Source organism: Nicotiana tabacum, chromosome 17 (genome assembly GCF_000715075.1).
Source record: "Nicotiana tabacum cultivar K326 chromosome 17, ASM71507v2, whole genome shotgun sequence".
NCBI classification, from domain to species: domain Eukaryota; kingdom Viridiplantae; phylum Streptophyta; class Magnoliopsida; order Solanales; family Solanaceae; genus Nicotiana; species Nicotiana tabacum.
In genome coordinates, this window is record NC_134096.1 from 68796257 (window position 1) to 68818381 (window position 22125).

The following is a 22125-nucleotide window of genomic DNA, read 5'->3' on the forward strand; positions in this document are numbered from 1 at the left end:
TCCGCAGTCATATCTTGCTCATCATATAGCCATCCAGCCACTCATCGAGTCACAAATTCCACTCATAGGGACGCTACTGGACATATAGGTCCAAAGGCATGTACTCACACAACTGAAATCCCCGTGCTCAAGCTACAATCATAACCTGGCATCAAGTCCTCCAGACTGGCCCATCATCAGCACACAGAAATCACATCTTGCTCCTCATCCATGGAATCACAAGCCGGCGATACACAACTGCTATCGAGCGCTCACATGCGCACACGAATGCGTGGAGGTAATTCAAAGAGTTATGTTTCAAGCTGAATCAATGTCGCACGATAAGAAAATAAAGATGGGAAGTTTATCCTAAATGCCCTGTAGCTTCTCAAAGATAGGTATGGACATCATTATACCGATCTGCAAGACTCTACTAGACACTTGCTCATGACTTGTAGAACCTATGAACCTAGAGCTCTAATACCAACTTGTCACGACCCAAAATCCAAACTGTCGTGATGGCACCTAACCCAACCTGCTAGGTAAGCCAATTAACAAAATAACATAATATAATAACACTGATGTGAATCAAAGATGATATAACTGAATTCTATACAACTCTCCAAGGACTGGTAGTACAAATCATGAGCTTCTAAGATATAGAGTTTACAAAGCTGGTTTGAAATAAAATACACCATCTATTTGAAATATACATGAACAAATGTGAAATACTAAAATTACCAAGATCAAGAGGCAGATATGACTGGAACGCGGGTACATCTTTAGATCCAGCTCCCGCCGTACGCAGCTACATCAGCATCCAATATCTGCACGCAAGGTGCAGAAGTATAGTATGAGTATAATCAACCCTATGTAATTAATAAGTACAGACCTAATATTAGGTTAAAAGTAGTGACGAGATGGGACAAGGGCCAGAGTCCAACTCCAATAACCAATAACATCTCATAACAATACAATTTAAAGCAGCACACGTAATAGCTTAATAAATAAATGCTCAGCTCGTATACAAATCCAGAAAATAAATATTTTGTTTTCAAGTATAACAGTAAAACTCAAATCTTTTGCCGAAATCACCGAAAATATGAGCAAGTCTGAAATCTGTGATTTTTCTCAAAAACTTTAACGACATATAAGAAATTCCATTATTAGATGGCATGAGGAAAAATACTTCTATATGCCTACATATCAAGTATGCATGTCTAATGCAATGCAACACAGTGATGAACTCCTATACTCACACTCTTAGAGTACTCAATCTTACTATCTCGAACTTCCACTCATCACGCTCAATATTCAGCACACTCAGTCACTCGGCACTATACAGGGCAGATCCAGCCCAAATATAAATGACAACTCGCGAACAGTCACTCAGTACTGTATATATGGTCAATCCAGCCTAGGGAAGATCCATCCCATATATATATATATATATATATGATAACTAACATGCAGTCACTCAGTAATGTATACGGCCAATCTAGCCCAGGGAAGATACATTCCTCAATATAAATAATTAGGCAAGATCCATGCCCATGGAAGATCCATACCTCAATATAATATCAAATGCGCTCATTGTGGGTGTGCAGACTCTGGAGGGGTTCCTTCAGCCCAAGCGCAATAATAATCCAAATCCAGGCATAAATTAATAAAATATGTTGCGACGTGAAGTCGGATCCCTTAAATATCACTCACAATCAGGCCCTCGGCCTCACTCAATCATCAATCTCTCCAATCTCTCAGGCTCACAATGTCATGAAACTAGCTCACAATGATGATATGATGTATAAATTAATAGCAACAGAGACTGAGATATGAAATGCAATGAATGAACATGACTGAGTACAAAATTACAATTTAAACATATAATTCGACAGGAGAAATGACCTCAGTGAGTCCCAATAATACCAGGATTTGCTTAAGCATGATTTCTAACATGAGTCACAACTCAGTTTCTCTAACACATGAAAGATACCTGGAAAATACAATTCAATTGGCTACACAGCTCTACGGAATCGACCGAGTCTTAATTTTTACGGTGCACGCCCACACGCGCATCACTTAGCATGTTCGTCACCTCCAAACAAATCACAACACGTATAATCAGGGTTCATACCCTCATCTCCAAGTTTAGAAATTTTACTTACCTCGAACAAGCCAAATCCAATATCGAGCAGGCCAAGAGATGCTACAAAATTTCAATCCCGCGTGTACCGACCTCTGAACTGCTCGAAACTAGCCAAAAGCAACTCAAATACATCAAATAATGCCAAAGTAAACAAATTCAGCCGATAAAGGTCGAATCTTTAATAAAAATCCAAAAAACCACCCAAAAGTCCAACCCGGTTCCGCATCACGGAACTCGATAAAACTTATAAAATCCGACGACCCATTTAATTACGAGTCCAACCATACTAGTTTCACCCAAATCCGACCCCAAATCGATGTTCAAAACTCAAAAACTCACTCTATGAAACTTTAGGCTAAAACCCCAATTTCTCTTTAAAAATTCATAATCCAATTGCCAAAAACGAAGATAGAATCACGAAATAAAATAAAAACTGAGAGTATAACACTTACCCTAATCCTCGTGGTGAAATTCCTCCCCAAGATCGCCCAAACCGAGCTTTAAAATCTCAAAAATGTGAAAAGAAAATGACCAAGTCTCGAATTATAATCCGCCCAGCTTCATCGCATTTGCAATCAAATCGTCGCATCTACCACCTCCACTTCTGCGGTAAATATTTTGCATTTGCGAAGAATCCCTGAACCAGCGGCCATCGCTTCTGTGATCTCCTACCCGCTTCTGCGATCACACTTTTGCGCACATTGAATCGCGTTTGCGGTCGCATAGATGCGCCCAGGCACCCGCACCTATGACTCTCACGTCCAGTTGACCCTGTTCGCTTCTGCGAAGAAGACCCCACATCTGCGAAGTCGCTTCTGCGACCAATTGTCCGCAAATACGGCTACACCAGAACCATTAACCTTAGCCAAATGCAACATGCGACGAAATGGTCTGAACCTCGTCCGAAACTCACCCGAGCCCCTCGGGACCCCGTCCAAAAATACCAACAAGTACCATAACATAACACAGACCAACTCGAGGCCTCAAATCACACATAACAACATTGAAATGACAAATTGTACCTCAAATCAAACTTAAATGAATTTTGAACTTGAAATCTCCAAAACTCGTGCCGAAATATATCAAATCAACATAGAATGAACCCAAATTGTGCACATAAGTCCCAAATGACATAACGAAACTATTCAAATTTTAGGAACCACAATCTCAGTCCGATACCATCAAAGTCAACTCGCGGTCAAATTTGTGAACTTTTCAAACCTTTAAATTTTTCACTTTCGCCAATTAGTGTTGAATCCTTCTAGAAATATCTAATTGCAAATTCGGGCATACGCTCGAGTCTAAAATCACCATCCGAACCTAACGAAACCATCAAAACTTTATTCCGGGGTCAAATTCACAAAAGGCAAACTTAATCACCCCTTCCAACTTAAAGCTTCGATCATGAAATTCATTCTTCCAAATCGATTCTGAATAACCTGGAAACTAAAATCGATGATTCACACAAGTCATAATACATCATACGGAGCTACTCATACCCTCAAAGTACCGAACGAAGTGCAAATTATCGGAACGATCGATCGGGTCGTTACAGTTCAAATAGAACTTTTGACCATTCTTCTTATGTTTCTCCAATTCTCTCTCCTTCTCTCTCTCACTCTAACCATTATATATGCATATTTAATTTCATGGGCGGCTTTCCATCCATGCCCCATGATCCCTTGGACACGTCCCATGGCGTCCTGACAAGCCTCCCAGCACTTAGCTCCATGGACGGCCCCGTGGTCTAGGCCGCACCGAGTGACAAGCGTGCATGTGCCTATGTCACCCCACCAATAGCCCTCGCCAGCACCCAGTCGCAAGCAGATGCCAACAGCGCTGCGCGCACAGAATCTGATGCTAAAGACAAGGTTGCTGCCAATGGACATGCTTTTGCTTTGTAGGAATCTAAGTCATTTCTATTGTAAATATAGAGTAGTTTTACTTTATGTATTTCCATTATGACTCTGATGCTAAAGACAAGGTTGCTGCCAATCGAGGAGGGGGATCAAGCAATCAAATTTTCTAGCAAGCAAATAATTCTTTGTACTGGTGTCTCTCTCCCTCGGCACCGTGTTGCTTTTCTGTAATAGCTTTCATTAATGCAATCAAGCTTTCTTTCATTCTCAATTCTCTTTTATGTTCTCTCAATTGCTCTTGACACTGATTTTTCCGTACGGCACTGACTATCTCGTCTAGCCTACGAAAGGGACCGCAGTTGGCGGATAGTAAATACACGGACATCGGTTGCTTAGCCTTACGTCGCTCTTCCAATAAATCTCAGGAAGGCGATGTGTAACATTAATTGTGTCTTTATTGCAGTTAAAGATAAATAAGAACGGCACAATGACCTCAAAGAAAGAAATAAATAAAATAGAACGTTGATCCAAGGAAAATAAAAATTATATTTAAGTTTGATAATTTTATGGCAGAGTTTTGTTTTCGTCCCGCTATGGAAGTGGGTGGATTTTGGGGAACGAGAAGTGATGTTTATATGGAGTAAAGCATTTTTCGGTGAAGAATTAATTTTGGAAAGTGTGAGCCACATCACTCCATTTGTCAAGCAAATAAATACTTGAAATATTATGTTCTCTTGAACTATTAAGAATTATTTCTATTTATATTAAGAGATATTCATAATATTTTATATACCATAATTGCAATTGAATCATGGTATACTCTAATCACTCGTATATTAAGCGGTGTCCATAACCCTTTTAGTATACAGTATACCATGATTACTTTTGGATCATGGCATACTGTGATTACTTTTGAATGATGGTATATTATTTTTATTTGGTATACTAAGTAGTATCTACAATATTCTTGGTATATGTTATACCTTTATTACAGTTGAATCATGATATACTATGATTACTGGTATATAAATGACATTGATAATATTTTTGATACATTACACATCAATATACCATGATTATTATTGAATAATAGTATTTTTAATATTTTTGGTATACTACACACTGATACACTATGAATAGTATTGAATCATGATATTATCAATATTCTTAATATATTATACATTGGCATACAAAGATTAGTATTGAATCATGGTATTCTCAATATTCTTAGTATACTATATATTGGAGTACAAAGATTAGTGTTAAACCACAGTATAACTTGTTTGAGTATGTTTAATGTTATACACAATATTATTGATGTCACGATCCAAAACTCACTATAGGCCGCGATGACGTCCAACGTCGCCGTTAGGCAAGCCAACAGTAAACTATCACATTAATTGTTCATTTTATTACTTTTGAAATCATAAATTTTATTAAGGAAGGAAAATGTACACTTTTAAATCTACGAGAACGTACATGAGTTGTAGTTTATAAAAGAAATGAAAGGCGCTAATGGTATATAAATCCCTAAGCAACAACTAGCATATCCCAAAACTCGGTGTCACAAGTGCATGAGCTTTTACTAAGGAATACAATAATAATACAACATATGTCCGGAATATAAATAAGACAGGATAAAGTAAATAGTACGATGAAGACTCTGTGGCTGCGATGCGTAACCTGAAATGCAGCTCACCATAAAGTCACCTCAGCAGCTGCTCCTACGCGCCAAGATGACTACCAGAGGAACATGTCGGATCCTGCACATTTAGTGCAGAAGTGCAGCATGAGTACGTAAATCAACACGTACCCAGTAAGTATCTAACCTAAACACGGAGAAGTAGTGACGAGGGGTCGACATCGACACTTACTAGAGGTCCAATAAAGCAAAATAATAAATTATAAGTAGATATGAAGCACACAGCAATAATTGGGTATATCTGTAAGTTACATACTACTCCAAAAAAAATATTAAAGGTATGAATTTCTGAGTCTTGTATTCTACCTCAACAACTCAGATGTATCAATTGTCAGTATCAAATGGATGAGGAATACCATATAGAAAATGTCAGGCATCAGTGGAAGGATAATCTCGTAAATATTCGACTGCCAACGATATAACGCGCATAATATCGTTCGGCCCGATCTAGAATAATGTATACAATGCCGAGAGTCGAGCGGCACGAATCATAGATGAATCCGTTATACTGTCGAGGTGTTATGCCCTCTCCACAAGAAAGGAAGGAACTTATCAAATTACGAGACACGTGCTTACAATACAGTACATGAGCACAAAGTGAATATAACCTTTACCGCTTCTCAAATAACTTGCTAACAACTCAAGGTGATAAGGCTCGGCCTAACGTGTGTGTGTGTGTGTGTGTGTGTGTGTGTGTGTGTGTGTGTGTGTGTGTGTGTGTGTGTGTGTATATATATATATATATATATATATATATATATATATATATATATATATATATATATATATATTAATTAAGCCAGCAGAGTGAGTTCAAGTAATTATATATATATATATATATATATATATATATATATATATATATATATATATATATATATATATATATATATCCAAATCAACTTCAATTATAAATTCAATTAATTAAGCCAGCAGAGTGAGTTCAAGTAATTCACATATTACACGATAAAGTCCTAAGTCTACCCCGGACATAAACATACTTTAGCTACGTACGGACTCTCGTCACCTCGTGCGTACGTAATACCCACAACTAGTAGCACATCATAATTATATCACATAGGGGTAATTTCCCGCTCACAAGGTTAGACACTAGACTTACCTCGCTCCGAAGTTCCACGACCAGCTCCATTGCCTCTCTAACTCTCAAACCAATGCCCATCGATCTGAAACTAGTCAAACAGAGTACAAATCAATCAAAATATACTCCAATGCGGATAATTTATCAATTTATAATAATTCTCAACTCCGCTCAAAAAGTCTACAAAATCAACCATCAGGCCCACGTACCCGGATTCCGAAAATATTCGAAGATAAACTTTACCCATAACATTATGAACTCAAATATATGATTTATTCTCAATTCCATGTCCAATTTTCTGGTCAAAATCCAAAAATACCAATTTTTAAGTTTCTTTCAAAATCCCACAATTTCTACTAATTTTTATGTTTAAATCCAAATATAATCCACGTATTTCACTAACATTATGTGGGAATTACTTACCTTGCAATAGATGATGAAAATATCCCCTTGAAGAGCTCCAACAATCGCCCAAGCCATGTGAGAAGTAGAAGAAATGAACCAAAACCTTCAATAAAGCAAGTCTGCCCAGCAACTTCCTTCTTCGCGATCGCGAAGGCCAAAATATACCATTGCCCAAAACCCTTTTTCGCGTTCGCGGCCTGGATATCTCGTTCGTGATGCATCACTTCCCCAACCCTCTGCGTTCGCGTAGGCCAAAGGCCTCCTGCCCCGTTTCCTCTATTTCCTCATCGTGATCTCCGTTGGGCCTCCGCTTTCGTGAATCACTGTCAGGCCAACCTACGCGTTCGCAGACCCATCTTTGCGTTCGCGTAGTGAAATCATATGCCCCCTCCAATTTCCCTCTTCACGATCGCGGGACAATCTTCGCGAACGCAAAATACACCAGCACACCAGCAACAATAAATCATCCAAACTTGGTCCGAAACCATCCCGAAATACATCTGAGGCCCCCGAAACCCCATCCAATCACACCAACAAGTCCCAATACCTTATACAAACTTACTCAAGCCTTCAAATCACACCAAACAACATCAAAACTACGAATCGACGATCGAAACCTTCTTTAAACTTTCAAACTTCCAAACTTCGACGAACGCGTCCGAACTATATCAAAATATTCTAGATGACGCGAAACTTTGCGTACAAGTCATAAATCATGATATGAATCTATTCCAAGGCTCAAAATACCAAATGGACATTGACAACATCAAAACTCACTTCAAATCACACTTAAGAAATCCTTGGACTTTAAAAATTCCAACCTTCCAAAATAAGCGCCGAAATGCTCCCGGGCCACCCGATACTCGACCTCAACATATGCCCAAGTCCAAAATCATCATACGAACTTATTGGAACCTTCCAATCCCGATTCCAAAGTCATTTATTCAAAAGTCAAAATTTAGTCAACTCTTCCAACTTAAAGCTTTCGAAATGAGAATTTTCCATCCGAATCAACACCGAACTTCCCGAAATTCAAATCCGACTACACGTACAAGTCATAATACATGAAGTGAAGCTACTCAAGGATTCAAATCGCCGAACGAAATGCTAAAGCTCAAAACAACCGGTCGGGTCATTACATTCTCCCCCACTTAAACATATGTTTGTCCTCAAACGTGCTAAGAACTGCTCCGGAGTTGCCCCAAAATCATTGTTCAACACCTTGTGCACCTACCCGTGCCACCATAACCCAGTTGAGCATATTATCTCGAGCAAGACTGAAGATCCTCCCTTTTATTTAGTCAATAAGGCTTAGAACCAAATTCCAACCTTCGAATTCTTCTACAAGACCTGATTCTAACATACGAACATCGTATCAATCACTACACACTATACCAAAACATGATCATACACTATTGCTGAATTCACACCATGTACTGCATGATTCATATGGCCATAATAACATCCTCCGACCACAATAGCTGCAATTGCACGAATATGATGCCCGCAATACGCCTCATAACACATATAAGCTCTATCCCAACTCTTGCAATACCTCCATGATGAAAGAGATGTGTATAAACTCATACCCACCTTCCAAAATAATAAAGCATGGGGTCTTTTCAACTGACAAGCACCATTACCTCATTTTGAACTGAATAACGATATTTTCTTTAATATACCCCACTTAAATCTGATCGCATTGATCTCAAGTCTAATAATCTCGTCTCATCCAGTACAGGATGCTCAGGCAATAAGCCACCTCAAACACCGTCTAAAATCTTATATGACGCCATCAATGTGCCAACAAGATACAACCCGAATATGACTTATAATGAAAAATGAACTCTGGCAAGGAACTACTCAGACCGCATAACGAACGAAATGGCCAAGTCGATGTTATGGTTCCATCTCGGAGATAAGAAACAAGGAAAACAAATAAGTATAAGGAACCATACTTAAAATCTCACTGTTGCGGCATGTAACCAGATCCAACTATGACATTGTTGCAGCGTGCAACCCGATCCAAACATGACATTGTTGCGACGTGCAACCCGATCCGAATATGACATCGTTGCGGTACGCAACTAGATCCACACAACATACCCGTGGCGACGTGCCACACGATGCAACAATATACCCCTGGCGGCGTGCTATCTGATCCACACAACAATCAATAAGGAAACACCCATCAAGTCATAATACTTATACTTAAGAATACTCTAATATCGACTACAAGCATGCCAAGTTCATAATACAAGACCTGGGGAGACGAATAGCACCATACGCTACAAAACCCAAGCACGACTAAGGTGCAATAAATGACTTGCATCTGGAGAGTCATCCTGCTCATATAACACCACAAACTACACGAGATCACAACACATGTGTGAATAATCAAGCCGTCTCACAAACCTACCTGGCACAATAAGGTGTTACATGGAATAGCTAATAACGGAAATAACATCCAATGCGTGAAGACTCCTCTATAAGCAATGCTATGACGAATGAACATACCCGACCTGACGTAGGGCACACATTCACATTAGACCCACCAACGGATATCAAACCGATTCTGATCATTCCATACTGGGCCAACAACCTTTCAAGGATCCACAATGGCCCTATTCATGACACATACGAGCAGCCATCCAACCAAGAACAAACTCCCACGATCCACAACCAAATAACTAGAGTGCCTTTCATGCATAAACTCTCATATTAACGATAGCACCAGAATCTCCATACTTGGTTTCAATCCTTAACAATTAAGTGACTAACATCTAACACTTATACAAATATCCTCGTGGGATACGCTCCCACAACCTTCCGTACCAAGTAGCCAAGTTTGCACATCCATACCACCAACCGTATTAATTTTGTAATAGCAAATCAAGAATCCGCAAATCAATACACAAAATCTCTTACACAAGACACCGTTCTCAAGTGACACTAAAGAAAATACAAGCTTACTCTGAATATCTGAATTCTTCCCTGCTCATCCGAGCTCGCGACATTCTTGTCAACACTAAACCGCAACTTTGATCCTCCACTTTCAATTCCTATGCCGCTCACTGCACATATCATGCTGCTACGCGAGAGTACAAGAATTCATCATAACCCCTGTACTACTAGTTGAATAAACACTTCATTGGCTATAACCCTTTCACTTAACTCATTTCAGAAAAAACATTGCAACACGTAGCTGAATTCCCATAACTGCAAAAAATACAAACCTCAAGTTGTGGTCTAAACCGCCATAATTCTTTCGGGATCCATTTACACATAACAAGGCCATTGGAATCAAATACCTCTCAAATCAGTCAAATTATGGTGGCTTTCAAGCCAGCACGTACAATGACAAACCACCTGTATAACTTAACACGCCGAAGAAACTGATCATTGCCATAATTATGCTGATTCAAACCATTACTAATCGACCCAACTTCTTCCAATTTACTCTTTACTTGCCTTAGAAATAATAATAGCTTCATTAAAAAACATAACAAATTCAATCATCACTCATCCCAAGTGACTCGAATCATGAGACCACATCGTCTCAGTACCATGAACCATCTCATGCCCTCCTCACACGCACAATAACATCTCCAACTGGTACACCCATTCTAAAAGACCTTCCGTGAATCCAAAAATGTTTCTCCCATTTCTCCAACACTGCCCCGCAGACCCGATGATAACATAGAAAATTCCCCATGTATTCTTCACACTTTACTACAAAATCCCGATCTTCAGCCACACAACGAACCCAAAATCCTTAGACACCATGCTTACATCCTTGAACCCATTAAAACCACTATTGAGAGTCACCCATTCTGACCTGGTCCCGAATATAATCAAGCTTCATGGCTATGTTAGCATATGAACACTCCCAAAGAAGCAGCCAGATTAATTTGTTTCCTTGTACATCATATCCACAAGAAGTATAAACTCTGAGTCTTCCCAAAACCTGCACCTGAGTCGATAAGGCGAAATATAACACACATGCATCAAGTTCTTTTCTTGAATTACCCCTGATGTTTTCTTTTTCTTAGTTATAAATAATCCACTAATGCATCGATAAACAGAAACCGCACCCGCAGACAACCATGCGATCTAATCGTAGATGGTAGACTCCCCCACTTAGCTTTAAGCTACCACCATATAATGTAGAACCCACAAAAATTCCTCCTTCTCAATCACCATTATCTCGCACCGTTAACCCGCGAAATGTCTCGAAATCTCTTGTTAAACTTTTCATGAACATTCTGAATCATCAGCCACAATCGCATATTCGACCTTATGTCGAGTAGGAAGTAGAACTCTTCATAGAAACTTCATCAAAATCACGCAACCGCTAATCTGCCCATAGGAGATAGTCCACCTGTGGAATTCCATATCGACATCTTCCAACGACACTGCATTGGGTACCACTACTACGAAATCAGTAAACCCTACTGAGCCCATGCTCGTCCACCAGCTATTAAAGTCTGTTCATTTCCCATAGACATCAACTGAACGTCCGATAATACATTCTAAACTCGAAGTCACATTGCATCCCAAAACCGATAATCAAGTTTTCACACCCCTCTTCATTTCAAGAAAACTCTTCTCTGCCATATTCAATCTTCCTAAGTATAGTAGCCACCATCCCAAATAAAATCCATAGACCTCGTCACTTTCCACCATGTTTAAAAAATTGCTCTAAACTTTCGCAAGGCATATGGCTATCATGCCACAGAATCCATATGTTACTCAGCCACTCCTACTTCAGTTAAACCATCTCCTTTAAGAAACTTCTCGACCTATGTTTTTCATACTTGACCTATTAGAAATTCAACCATCGCGAGACACCTCCCACCATGTCCTTCATCATCCTTCTCTACCCAAATGTTGCCTCAAATCAAAATCCATCTTTGTATTACCTGAACTAATAAATTGGTACCAACTCTAAGCCTCTTCGAAGATCATCTTTCTCGAGCCATCGGCATTAGAAACACCAATTCGATTTTGAAACCGCTTCACACCACCATCTCTAACAATCGCTTCTCAGGCACCATTTCACAACACCTTACCTCGAAGATAAACCATAGAAGACCATAACGCCGGCGAACCTTAATGCGTTCAAACAAGGACGACGACACCACATCACAAATGAGAATTCCACCATGCTCGAAAATATCAAGTCTCTTTACTCCATCAACTAAAGCCTGAACATCCATAGTCTGATTGTCTTTCTTCCACTAGAATTAAATGTCGAACCTTTAAACCATGCACTGAGAAATCATTCTTTTGGATTCATTCACTGCCTCGACATATAAACAAGCACTCTACCATTATACTAACATTGTGGGATAAAAACACATGAACATCATGATAGTCTGTGCATAGCCTCGAATCCATAGGAAATACAAATGCTGGGATGAAACGACAGAAGACCCTTCTGCAAGGTGATGATAATAGCCTACCCGAATATGCAGGGAGAAACATCCTGCACCACACACAGTACCACTACAACTTCTCGATGCCTAATTGATAACAAGCGCTCCTCGTCGCATAAGATTAAATAGGAAGGAAATGAAGGCATAAGCTCCAATGGAATGAAACCGCATGAAGAGGAATCAAGAAGGGAAGTGCTCCTAACAGCCATGTAGCCTCTCGAAGATAATTACAAACGTCTCCATACCAATCCAGCAAGACTCTACTAGACTTACTCATGACTTATGAGACCTAAGTGAACTTAACCCTATAATACCAAGCCGTCACGACCCAAAACCCACTATAGGCCGTGATGGCGCCCAACATCGCCGTTACGCAAGCCAATGGTAAACTATCACATTAATTGTTTATTTTATTACTTTCAAAATCATAAATTTTATTAAGGAAGAAAAATTTACACTTTTAAATCCACGGGAACGTACATAAGTAGTAGTTTATAAAAGAAATGAAAGGCAACAATGGTATATAAATCCGTAAGCAACAACTAGCATATCCAAAAACTCGGTGTCACATGTGCATGAGCATTTACTAAGGAATACAATAATAATACAATATCTGTCAGGAATGTAAATAAGACAGGATAAAGTAAATAGCATGATGAAAACTCTGTGGCTGCGATGCTTAGCTTGGAATGCAGCTTACCATAAAGTCTCCTCAGTAGTTGCGCCTACACACCAAGATGACCATCAGATGAACATGTTAGATCCTTCACATTTAGTACAGAAGTGTAGCATGAGTACGTAAATCAACGCGTACCTAATAAGTATCTAGCCTAACCTCGGAGAAGTAGTGAGGGGTCGACATAGACAATTACTACAGGTCCAATAAAGCAATATAATAAATCATAAGTAAATATTAAGCACACATCAATAATGGGGTATATCTGTAAGTTACATAATCTTCCAAAATTTACTTTTAAAAGTATAAATTTCTCAATCTTGTATTCTACCTCAACAACTCAGATGTATCAATTGTCAGTATTAAATGGATGAGGAATACCATATATAAAATGTCAGGCATCAGTGGAAGGATAATCTCATGAATATTCGACTACCAATGATATAACGCGCGATTATGCCGAGGTCGTTCGTCCCAATCCAAAATAATATGAACAATGCTGAGGGTCAAATGGCATGAACCATATATGCATCTATTATACTGCCGCGGCGTTCGTCCCGCTCTACAAGAAAGAAAGGAACTTATCAAATTACAAGACACGTGCCTACAATATAGTACATGTAACGACCCGACCGGTTATTTTGATCTCTAGCTCGTCGCTCGGCGATTTGAGGCCTTAAGTCTTCACTTCATATTTTATGACTTGTACACATAGTGAGAATTAAATTTCGAGAAGTTCAGAGTTGATTCGGATGGAAAATTCTAATTGCAAAAGCTTTAAGTTGGAAAAATTGACTAAGGTTTGACTTTTGAGTAAGGACCTCAGAATCAGGGTTTGAGGTTCCAATAAGTTTGTATGATGATTTCGTACTTGGAAATATGTTCAGGTTGAGTATCGGATCACCTGGGAGCATCTCGGCGCTTATTATGGAAGGTTGGCATTTTAAAGGTTTAAGAATTTCATAAGTTTGGTTTGAAGTGGATTTTTATGTTATCGATATATGTTTGGGGTTACGACCTTGGAATAGTTTCGTTATGTCATTTGTGACTCGTGTGCAAAATTTGAAGTCATTCCGGATTGATTTGATACGTTTCCGCACAAGATATATAATTTGAAAATTTGAAAATTTATAAAGTTTGATTAGAGGCATGATTCATGATTTTGATATTGTTTGACGCGGTTTAAGGCTTCAACTAAGTTCGTATTGTATTTTGGGACGTGTTGGTATATTTGGTTAAGGTCCCAAGGGCCTCGGGTGGATTCTGGATAGTTAAGGGATCGATATTTGGACTTAAGGAAAAGCTGGAAAATTTCTGTTGTTGGTGCGATCGCTTCTGTGGAAGCCTGGTCGCAGAAGCGAGATGGGCTTCGCAGATGCGGCCAGGCATGGATGAGGCAGGGGTCACAAAAGCGGGCAGGTGGACTGCAGAAGCGGAGTCGCACCTGCGGCGGATCGATCGCAGAAGCGGAAAGTGTGAGGGAGGGCTGCTTCGCAGAAGCGACAATGTTTCCGCAGAAGCGAGTCCGCAAAAGTGGACCTTTTGTCCGCAGAATCAAGGAGGAGCATCGCATCTGTAGAGCAGCAGAAGCGGCTAATGGACCGCATATGCGAAAGGTCGTTGGGCAGTGTGTTCTTTTAAGAACAAGATTTGGCCCATTTTCTTTTATTCTCTCTTGGTTTGGGCGATATTTGGAGAGCTTCAAGTAGAGATTTTCATCATCTATGGCAAGGTAAGTTATTCCCACGTATTGTGAGTTAAATACATGGATTTTATAAGGATTTAAACATGAAAATTAGTAGAATATGTGGGGGGTTTGGTAGAAAACCTAAAAATTGGTATTTTTGGAATTTGACCCCGAAATTGGACATGGAATTAGGAATAAATTATATATTTGAGTTCGTAATGTTATGGGTATTGATTATCTTCGAATATTTTTGAAATTCGGTCACGTGGCCCGAAGGTTATTTTATTGACTAGCGGAGTTGGAAATTGTTATAAATTGATTATATTTATGGATTTGCACATTTGTTTGACTAGTTTTGGAGAGACGGCCATCGGTTTGAGGTGTTTGAGTGGCGTTGGAGCCGGTTATGAAACTTCGGAGTGAGGTAAATCTCATGTCTAACTTTGTGACGGGAAAACTACCCCTAGGTGATGTATTTGTTATGTGCTACTTGTTGCGGGTATACGTACGCACGAGGTGACAAGAGTCCGTACGTAGCTAGGTTAATGTTATGTCCGGGTAGACTTAGGTTCCCGCCATGCTATAACTGTACTATTTGAGTTGTATCTTGCCTATTAAATTCTATTATTTTACATTGCGACTTTAGACTAGACTTGTGTAGAGTGATTATCCGCGAAATAATTGTACTCCTCTTATGAATTTCTCCCGCGTTATGCGTTCTCATCGAAAGGTTTCCCTTAAAATTTTCAACTCACACGTCTATTCGTGAGTGGGGTTAAGGACCCGTCAAAGCTTCTTATTCTAATGGGATTAGGTCGTTCACCTTGGCAGTATAATAGATACATCTATGGTTCGTGTTGTTCGACCTTCGGCAGTGCGCACATTATGATGAGATTGGGTCGTTCGCCTCGGTAGGATTATGTATCACACTCTCATAGGAGCGGGTCGTTCGCCTCGGCAATACAATATATGTATCTATGATTCGGCAATATTATGATGGATTGGTCCGTACGCCTCGACATTTATATAAAATACTCTTATGAAATCGTACGTAATAATTTGCAACAAGCCAATATATCTATGAGCTTTTCCTAATTTGAACTGTGACGACCTATCTGGTAAGGTCCATTATATATATACTTTGATTGAGAAGGTAACTACTAGTTGAGAGCTTGCGTTATTGCTGAGAGGAGAATTGTACCACGTATTTATACTTGTTACTTCGCTTATTTACTTTGACTCACATTTGTTTACTTCTACTGTATCTGTCTTATTGGACCACTAGTGAGTGTCGATGTCGACCCCTTATCACTACTTCTATGGGGTTAGACTAGATACTTACTGGGTACGCATTGAATTACGTACTCATGCTACACTTGATGCACTTATTGTGCATGTACATATATGTCTGGTGGTCTTTTGGGCGCAAAGGCGCGACAATTGCAGGGACTTCACCGTGAGTTGTATTCCATGTCACGATCCGCAGCCTACAGAGTTTCTATCGGAGTTATTTATTTTCTCCTGTCTAATTTGTATTCCAGACATATGTTGTATTTTATTATAGGCAAAATACATAAAGACCCCATTAAACTTGTTAGAAAAACATGTTTGAACACTTAAACTAAACGGGTGATTTTTTAACCCCTCCCCCCCCCCCCCCACCCAAAACAAATTGTGAGGAAATTATTTTCCCCCCTGAAACACTAATACCAGTCTCGCAATATGAGATGTTTTACACACGCGCACCACGTCAAAACTATGTCAGCGCCACGTCAGAAATATTTTAACTTTCCTCTTTTTCTTTTTCTTTTTTCTTACTCATATATTTACCCTAATAATCCTAATTAACCATTAAAATGCTTCAATAATAGTACTAAGCAAAAGGGAAACCAATACCACATAGAAATATTGCACAAAAAAGAAGACCTGTATTAGGAAAACATGAAAATAATCAGATCGTCGGAGACCCAATAGTCACTGATAGCTTTAGATTCAACCAAAACAACACCCAAACCAACATCTCAAACCACTCAAAACAACCATTATTTGCTACCTGACTAATTCAGAATGACACTTCAACCAAAATTTTCAACGGAACCAACAATTTCATTCATTCACACCATTATTGCTATGATTGAAGGATTCTAATTTTGAACCAGTGGACTTGAATTTAAGCCTATGATTCTATGTTTGGGCTGTTGGTTGATGGATTCATGATAGTCTTTTGAATTTGGGGTGATGAATAGTTTTTTCGGCGTCGGTGACTAACTGTAGCAAGTAGGAAAAAAAAAGAAAAAATAAGAAAGAGAATGAAATAATATCTGAAGAAGAAAGGGGGAGGAGGAGAAAGAAGGCGTAGTTGAAGAGGTCTACAAGAAGTTAAAAGAAAGGGCCCCACCTTTTTTATATTTTTATTATGTACGCGCTTAATTATTGTTTTTCCACATCAGCTATTAGGGTGGAATAAAATTCACTCACAATGTATTTAGGGGGCTAAAAAATTACTCGTTTAGTTTAAGTATTCAAACATGTATTCTGGACAAATTTAATGGGGTCTTTATATATTTTACCTTTATTATATTTCCTAGTTGATCCTCATGCACTTATGATACCGGATTTTGGGAGTTCCTACAGGTTGTTCATCATTATAGTTCGTGTAAATTTTATCATTTACCATGTAAATTCTATTTCATACTATTTAACTAAATGAAAATTATGATTTCAAATTGCTAAAATGAGTAAGTAAATTGATAGATCACCGTTGGCTTGCCTGACGGCGGTGTTAGGCGCCATCACGACCACACGTGCTTACAATACAGTACATGAGCACAAAATGAATATAACCTTTACCGTTTCTCAAATAACTTGCCAACAACTCAAGGTGATAAGGCTCGGCCTAATATATATATAAAGTGAGCAGAATGAGTTCAAATAATTCAAATATTACATGATAATGTCCTAAGTCTACCCGGACATAAACATGCTTTAGCTACGTGCGAACTCTCATCACCTCAAGCGTTCGTAGCACCCACAACTAGTAGCACATACAACTAGTAGCACATAACAATTATATCACCTAGGGGTAATTTCTCGCTCACAATGTTAGACAGTAGACTTACCTCGCTTCGAATTTCCACAACCGACTCCCATGCCTCTCTAACTCTCAAACCAATGTACATCAATCTGAAACTAGTCAAACAAGGTGCAAATCAATCAAAATATACTCCAATGCGGATAATTTATAATAATTCTCAACTCCGCTCGAAAAGTCAACAAAATCAACCCTCGGGCCCACGTGTCCGGATTTCGAAAATTTACGAAGATAAACTTTACCCATAACATTACGGACTCAAATATATGATTTATTCCCAATTCCATGTTCAATTTCCTTGTTAAAATCCAAAAATACCAATTTCTAGGTTTCTTTCAAAATCCCGCAATTTCTACTAATTTCAATGTTTAAATCTACATATAATCCATGTATTTCACTAACATTATGTGAGAATTACTTACTTTGCAATAGATGATAAAAATATCCCCTTGAAGAGCTCCAAAAATCGCCCAAGCCATGTGAGAAGTTGAAGAAATGAACCAAAACCCGCAATAAAACAAGTCTGTCCAACAACTTCCAGCTTCGCGATCACGAAGGCTAACAAGTGCCACCAGAGGACGAGTCCACAGACTCATTAAAGGACTCAATTATGATCGTAAAATTTTGTACGACTCGGGAGATACAAGCTGATACTTCATTTCTGCTAGTTATACAAATTACCAAGACATTAGAATGTATTATCCAAAAACCTTCTTCGCATTAGCGGCCAGGACATCGCATTCGCGATGCATCACTGCCCCGACACTCCGCATTCGCGATTGCCATGTCGCATTCGCGTAAGCCAAAGGCCTTCTGCCATGTTTCCTCCATTTCCTCATCTCAATCGTGGTTGGGCCTCCGCGTTCGCGAATCACTACCAGGCCAACCTACACGTTCGCAGACCCATCTTCGCGTTCGCATAGGGAAATCAGATGCCCCCTCCAATTTCCTTCTTAGCGATCGCGGGACAATCTTTGCGATCGCGAAACACACTAGTACACCAGCAGGAACAAATCATCCAAACTTGGTCCGAAACCATTTCGAAACACACCTCAAGGCCCCCGAGACCCCTTCCAATCACACCAAAAAGTCCCAAAACCTTATACAAATTTACTCGAGGCCTCAAATCACACCGAACAATATCAAAACTACGAATCGACAATCGAAACCTTCTTTAAACTTTCAAAGTTCCAAACTTCGACGAACGTGTCCGAACCATATCAAAACATTCCGGAATGACACCAAACTTTACGTACAAGTCATAAATCACGATACGAATCTATTCCAAGGATTGGAATCCCAAACGGACATCGAAAATATCAAAACTCACTTCAAATCAAACTTAAGAAATCCTTGAACTTTAAAAATGCCAACCTTCCATAATAAGCGCCGAAATGCTCCCGGGCCACCCGATACTCGAACCGAACATACGCCTAAGTACAAAATTATCATAGAACCTATTCGAACCTTCAAATCTGGATTTTGAGGTCTTTTACTCAAAAGTCAAATCTTAGTCAACTCTTCCAACTTAAAGCTTCCGAAATGAGAACTTTCCATCCGAATCAACTCCGAACTTCCCAAAATTCAATTCCGACTACGCGTACAAGTTATAATATATGAAGTGAAGCTACTCAAGGCCTCAAACTGCCGAATAATGCGCTAGAGCTCAAAACGACCGGTCGGGTTGTTACAATTGATATACTACACATTGGTATAACGTGATTAGTATTGAAATATGATATACTTTATTTGAGTATATTAAGTTGTATACTTATATTCTTAGTATACTATATATTTATACTCCATGATTAGTGTTGAATCATGATATACTTTGTTTTAGTATGTTAAATGATATACCTAATATTTTTGGTATAGTACAAATTGATATACCATGATTACTCTTAAATCATGACATTCTCAATATTCTTAGCATACTAGATATTGGTATATCATGATTAGTATAATATACCATTAGAATTCATCGATTTAACTAGAAAGAACAAAAAAATATGAAAAAGGAAGAAAATCAAAAAAGAAACTAAAAAAGAGTGCATGATTTTAATACAAAGAAAATAACAAAGTGAAAAAACTTCAATAAAATGAGAAAAATAAGAGAAAATAAAAAAGTGACAGATGTTTTAGCCGAAGTGACTTAACTGAAATAATAAAATTAAAAAAATACAATAAAAAATAACTAAAAAATTAAGAATTTTTTTTTTAAAAAGTAAGGGATTATTACTAAAAATAAATAAATAAAGAAAAAATAACTACAAAAACAAAGAGTATAGAAAAAATAACACTTCAACAAAATAGAAAAAACAAAAAAGAAAAGTAAAAAAAGTAACAAATATTTTGGACGAAGAGATTTTACTAGGAAGAAGAAAAACTTTAAAAAAAATATATAGAGAGAGAGAGAGAAAAATCATAAAAAAAATTAAGGTAATATAAATAACTAACAAAAAAAATATTAACTATTCACTTTGTGCCAAAAATGATGATACTCTTTACGTTTCTTTAAATAAAATTTATGTATATGAAAATTACACAAAAAGTAATATAAGTTACAATAATTAATAATTCCAAATATTTAAAGGTAAACTAAAAAGTTATTATCAAAAAATAACTCGTTTTACCCTCGATATCCAAAAAGTATCTTCCTTTTTGGGATGGAGATAGTATAAGAAAAGAAAAAGAAACTGAAAAAGAGTGCAAAATTTTCGAAAAAGAAAAAAATATGTGAAAAATAACAACAAAATGAGGAAAAAATGAACAAAAAAGTATAAAAGACAAAAAAAAATGAAAAAACAAAAGAAAATAAAAGAAAAGGGGGGGGGGGGCATGGACCTTAGGTGAAGCTTGAGCAGAGGAAGGGAGGAGGCATCCAAATAATAAAATCATGTAATTTTTTACTTAGCTGCACTAGTTTTAAGCTTATTTGTCCTCACTATTGACGTTTTAATTTAATTATAAGTTGATATATAATTTATCAATTATATACAAATAAATATTAAATGAATATCCTTGATTGTAGCCTTTTAATGTGAAAACCGAATTTCACACATTTAGTTAGTAATCTCCCTTCTTTCTCTCTCTCCATTTTTTCTTTTTTTGGATATCATATTCTTTCTTCTAGTCTCCATTTTTCTTTTCTTTTTTGGATAATTCAATAATGGAGTTGACGTTGTTGCTTGTCACCAGCAAGCCAGTAGTTGTGATACCCCGTTAGCCATTGAAAGATATCAAAAAGTTTTGAAGCTTTAATTTTGAATTTAGATTTTTTAAGTTTATTATTTGTTTGGATGTGGTGTTGTTGTAAACGATTGAGAATATTCTTTGAAGTTTTATATTTCAATTTTGATGGTGTTTGGTGAAGATTAAAGTTGATTTTGAATGAATTTTCAAATTGAAATTCGACGATGAAGAATGTATTAAGTTGTATCATAGTTGTATAAAATTTATGTGAAAACTGTATTCAGTTGTATTGTGTTGCAGTTGTATTTTTATATGAATATCATATGATTGTTGTAAATAAGTTATATATTGTATGACACGATATATGAAATTTGTATTAAAGTTATAAATACGATCTTTACAGTAGTAGCTGCTTCTGTAGCAAACTGTATTGTTTTTACTTTGCTCATTGTAGGCTCAATCACTCTTGTATGCAAATTGTATGGAAGTTAACTGATGACTCGTTTGAAGATGTATCAAAATTGTATTAAAGTTATATTATAGTTGTATGAAAATTATATTTAAGTCGTATGTTGTTATAATTGTATTAAATTTGTATGAATATTATATGACAGGTGTAAATAAATTGTATACAGTAAGATTAAAGTTTCACCACAAAATGCAGGTGATATTTCCTGTGGTATGACTAAGGAAATACAGAAGAAAAAGAAAAAAGAAACTAAAGAGGGGAAGATGATGAATGGATAAATCAAAAGGTTTGGTTATTTCAATACTTCCAGTTTTCTACATTCTAGGTAAAGCAAGTTCAAAATAGCTTCGTCTCGTGGCCGGCGATTTTTTCTATCAATGAC